At 38.4% G+C, this 5,625-nt stretch overlaps 1 pseudogene; it reads right to left on the bottom strand.

Moving 5' to 3' along the window:
* Positions 1-573: 573 nt before the first annotated feature.
* LOC149210647 (uncharacterized) lies at positions 574-2,106 on the bottom strand (annotated as a pseudogene).
* Positions 2,107-5,625: the final 3,519 nt, after the last annotated feature.

Raw genomic sequence — 5,625 nt, 5'->3', positions numbered from 1 at the left:
TAACTAATAAATACAACAAAGTGCTGACTGGAGCTTTTAGAGGTCTAATTCAACTATGACTCTAACTCTATAACAACCTTGGTCTACAATCCTTTTCGTTCTCTGACATCTGGTTCCTTTTGGCGGTGGCTGTGATGGACCTTTAATGCTTCATGTTGCTCTTCAATGTCACACGTTTTCCATTGCCCTAAAACATAGGAAACTACTCCTGTTTTTCGGTCCTTGGTTTGCCTCAAAATGTTCGAATCCAAAGAAGCATGCCTTTTATCTTTGATTACCTAAATAGAACAGATTGCCACGTCCATGATGTGCTGGCCACCCTTTTCATGTGTGAAGACAACACCTTTCAAAAAGATTTGCTGCTTTGTCAATCATAATTGATCAACTCAATTGTAACATACAGCTACAGCAGTTTCGTAGCGCGCTACGAAACTGCTGTGTAATTTCAAAAACACAGTCTTCCTTTCATAGCTAAATGATCGCCGCTGTTCATGGCTTAAGCACCTTACTCCCTTGATCATTTTGTTCTCCTAAGGAAAAGATGCAATGACACCAATAACACCATTCACTGTTTCAAATATAACTGATGAATCTGGCTACAAGAACATCATTCAGAACTGAACCCTGCCCTAGAAGCATGCCATTTGGTGTAATATTGAAGTCATTTGTAGCTCGAATGACAACTCGAAGGTACTAAGATATGTTATTGAAATAGCCCTGGAGATAAGAGTCTCTTGGAAGTATCACTTGTTTCTCTAAACCTGGTTGAAGCCTTGTAGTTAATGCAATGCTTGCAAAAGCAAAAGCACTGAACTCCAATAGGACTGCAACCTTCACTGCTGGTATGCTTAATACAGGTGCATGGATATTTTTCATGTACTACACCAAAAGGCCAGGTTTTTGGTGCCTCCTGCCCAAATTATCATGTTCAAGTTCAGTTGTTGATGGACTAACTCTAATGCAAGGAAAGAAATCGACTCTGTTTCCTTCCGTTCTTATTAAATAAAATGTCATAAGAGGAACCAATGCAGTCACTTGCAGTAAGAAATCCACTAACACCACAAGAGCTGCAAATATCGAGAACACTCGACACACAGGCATAGGGATGAAACTTCCAACTGCAAATGCCACAACCTCTGAAAGGGTTGAAAGTGTTATAGATGGCCCCACTTCAGCAAGTGTGTTTCCTACTCGTTCTTCCAAGGCCAATTCGACTGGCTGGCATTTAAGTGCATGCACTAAGATGCACATATTGTCAACTCCACCCGCAAGCACTAGAAATGGAATAACTTCAACAATAATTAAAGTGGACTTCACTCCAGGTACACTGAATAGCCCAATAGATCCAAGTACCAAAAGGACAACAACAAGAACCCCTGACAAACCAAGTAACACCTTCGATGAAACATAAATAGGTGAAAAGTGTGGTGAAATATCACCCAGTGTTACTGATATGTAGGCAAACCTGACAATGTAGCTGATCAATATGGTTACAACATCAGCAGTGCTCTCCCTCTTAAGTTCTTCCTGCACAGAACTTTCTGCAGAAAATTCAAGAGTAAGATTGTGCAACTTTGCCATTGGAATAAGCTCTTCTTTCACTAAATGAATGAAAGAATTCTCCCATGCTAACGCTTTTCCATTTTCATGTCCTGTCTTGTCTACATCATTATTAACAGGATATGTGATAACAAATGCAGTAGCCTGTGAATAGTTTCTTCCCTTGTAACCCCCTAATATTGTGCTTGGGTCAACAGGAGCATGATATGAACTCAAGCATTGCTCCGAAGATGTGTAATTCTCAAAGCAAAAGAATGCATGTGAAGACCCTTCATAATCATCAAACAGTTCTGGTTTCATTTTATAGTATTGTAAAACAGTTTAACTAGCACACTCCTCACCAACCGGCTTCATGCAGATATCCTTTGGAGATACCAATGATCCAGAGTAGTTTCTTTGAATTCTATCCACCTTTTTCTGCATTTCAAATAATAACTTGATGTTCTTCTCTGTCACAATACTTGGAGCTGGATTATCTTCTGAAAGAGGAAAAGTAGCCAAGATAAGCTGTTCTATTCTATAGAAAGGAGACAAGTGGGTGTCAAAGAAGGATGAAGCAGAACAACGTTACATCTTTTACCGAACTCACACCATGTAAACTGCAATTCACGCTATCTTTACCACAGAAGCAATAATGATGTCGTCTCATAGCTTCCCTTATCGCCATAACTCAGAGAATAATCTGCAGCAAGGCGCCATAGGGATTGGAGGCCGCCAGGATGAATGACAACCTTCCTTGACCATTTCAAAGCTTCTGTAGAAACTACATGATCCACTGCACCCTTTAAAGTTATGGTTTTATGTAAGCCCGCTAACATTTCTTCATAATCTGTATCACTAGTTTCTCCCACAAAAACATGTATATTTGCTACGTCAAACCCCCATCGAACAAATAAATACCTCGAAGTTTGTGAACGGGAAGCAAGAAGCAGAATCACATGTAATTGCGTGGAATTTTGAAAAAACATTGGATGGGATCTGAGACCCCGCATTCTTAACCTCTGACGAAATTCATCCACCTTCCGAACCCTTGTTGAATCCACTAATTACCAAAAAAAAAACTTCTTCCAAGGAAAAAGTGCTCCAGATAAACCTGATGAAACACAATCTGCTGGGGTACCAGAAACCTCATAAGCTGTAGCCCCTTTGATGCCAACAAAGCTTGCAACCATCGTTTGACGAACCGATAAGCAATGCCCGCTTCCAGATTTATCTGATTCAGTAGCGTAGACATGAACATTGAAGCAACCTCCATTGACAAGAGCTTCGGCAAGGCATTTGAACCCTGGGGCTTCTATTCCATCCTCATTGGTTACAAGAACAATGGGCCTTAAATCCTCATTCCTCTCTAAATCTTCCTTGCGTGTCTTCTCTTCGGCTGGAGCCTCGATCTTATCTTCTTCTTCTTGGTATTTTTTTTCTTCTTCTTCTGGGGTTTTTTCTATCTTTCTGTTCTTCAAGACATTTTTCAAATTAGAAACAAAAGAAGGTGACAAGAGCCCATTATTCCCAGAAGTCATACTGCCAGATTGATCACAAATCGAAACCAGAATCAGAAGTTTCAGTCTTAATAGAAAATTTTCAAATTTGGTTTTGGATGGAAATCTCGATTTGAATAGTACAGGCAAGAAACAAATTTGAAGGCTACAGAACACGTGTCAAGACCGACATATAAGACCTTACACATGCTATCCCCGTAAAAATTTTGCAGAAAGTATGATAGCTGGGGTGAGATGTGCTATGGATCAGCATGAATTCCCCATTTCGTAGCGCAGTTAGTGAAAAATCAGTGTTTTCCGCTACGAGATCACCTAAACCAAGGTTTCTGCGCTATGAACTTTGAAATAGGATTGGCATATGGAGCTTAGGTGGGTGTGAGACCAGTGATGGACTACAACAGAGAATTGACCCCATTTGACATATTAACAAGACTCTTAACAAGACTCTAAAACAAGATGAAAAGACTAGGCCCAAAACTGACACCAACCTTTTGACAAATTTAAAAAATTTATGTTCAGAATTTAAACGATTTTTTTTTTTTTTGAGTGATAAGAGCTTGTTTGTTCAGAATTGTGAAAATTTTCATTAAAGTGATTTATGTGAAAGATTCGTTTTGTATTTTATGAAAAGAAGAACATCATTCTAGTTTACTTAAGTGAAAATATTTCATTAGTAGTGTTATTGAGAAACTAGAATTGCATCATCATAGGCATGAGAAATGAAATATTTTTTTTTTGTTAAAGGAAACTTAAGTGCATTTAGGACATGTATTAGTAAACAATTTCCTTCTTTGGTTGTTGCATTGATTGTGTGTTCTTTATCCCTCAATTAATGTAAAATTTCATCAAAGACAAAGATTTATTTTCTCATATAGCTGCATATAGAAGTTTTCAGATGACAGTGGTAGGGCCTTGAAATTGAAACATAATTCAAGATAAACCATTAAAATTTATTGAATTAACCTAAGGAAGCATTGAAATGTAATGCTCACATTTAGTGTTCTAGGTTAGAGATGTGTTTCAGTGTCTTTAAACCTAGCAGCTATCGTTTTCCTCAAAATTAGATAATGCTAGTGTGGACTTGTGCTTCCCATACCGTCATGTATATAAAAGGAGACCCCACTAGGTCTGCAATCCTTTATCCATAGGAAGTTGAGTATGATGCCTTGTAAACTTGATACACCGAACACAACATTTAGGGAGGTTCCCTACTCGTACTTTTAAGTTCACCGGGAGGTATTCTACAGTTCATAGTTACCTGGTAATCCTTTATGCCTAGAGTGCCCTGAGTAGTAATTTTTAATATTTACTGACTCTTTAATTTTGAAAAGTTCATCAAGCACTTATCCTTTATAGCTCGTTAAATCTAAAAGTGAATAGAGTCACCTTTCATCCTTTTCTCGACTCTTAAAACATGAAAAGGAAAAGTTTTGTTTCAGTGTCTTAATATTAACCACCCCAAGAAATATTTATGGTTAAAGTTATATTCCTTTGTGATTCTTAGGGTCGGTTCCAATGGCAACATATCTAGAGTTTACTAGTCAAGGTTTCCCCTATGATGGGAGTCCTAGTCTGTTTCCTTCTTTTGGAAACATTAGTGCTCCTTATATGGCAACGTTGTCCCTTCCTAGTTTAACTATTGGTTTACTTATCTAGTAATTTTTTTACCTCGATGGTCCCAAGTGTCCTAAATTCTTTCCAACCATCTCCTCAACTTGAAAAACACCATGTTGATTCTAAGTTTGACCTCTCACATTCTTCACTTATTTATTCACCCTCCTCTTCTACTTCGTCTAGTGAAAGTTTGAAATCTAGTAACCAGGAGGCTAAGAATAAGAAGAAGAATACGAAGAAGAAGAAGTCAAATAAGTGAGAGGTCAACCATGCAACTATTGCTCCAAATGCACTTCCCATCGATAAACCTTCTGATCCTTTATGGAAGATAAAATTCCCTTGCAGGCTATGCAAGGGTGGCCATCTCCTGCAAGACTGTTTTGGTATTCCCAGAGTCTTAGAGGTATGCTCTCAAAATCTAGATCAACCATCCCCATTCACCTCTGGAGATCATGTGAAGGATAGAATCTTCTTCACTTTGTCCTCTTATGGATAAATCTTTCAAAGTTTTGGAAAACCTTACAGCTCCTCAATACCAACTTCCTATTGGTTATCAGAGGCTTTTTCCTAACCCTCTCCTAGTTTGTAAAGAGATTGACATGGATTCATCTCTTTCCTATCTTTCTCTTCCTGAGCATGACTCTCTTGTGTCTATTCCTGACCAACCATTGGTTGGAAAGAGTGTCGACATGGCTCCACCTTCAGTTTTTCACTCTATTCCCAAAGAGATTAGTGATCATATTTCTCATGTTCCTCTCATTTTCTCAGATTCTCATGAATCGAAGAGTGGTCATCCCATCCCGGTTTTTTAGGAGAGTCCTTCTCCTATTCATATAAAGCATGGGGGAAATCCTATGATACCACCACCAAGTCTTATGTTATTTCTTTTTATTAGAGTCAATTGACTGCATTTTCCCTCCCATATTATGTGCCTTTCCAAATCACAGTACAC

This window comes from Pinus tabuliformis, chromosome 1_2, assembly GCF_031772625.1.
Source record: "Pinus tabuliformis cultivar Carrire ecotype Pingquan chromosome 1_2, CPIR1, whole genome shotgun sequence".
Classification (NCBI taxonomy): domain Eukaryota; kingdom Viridiplantae; phylum Streptophyta; class Pinopsida; order Pinales; family Pinaceae; genus Pinus; species Pinus tabuliformis.
Note: the sequence above shows the minus strand (reverse complement) of the source record. Positions and strands in the feature narration are given on the sequence as shown.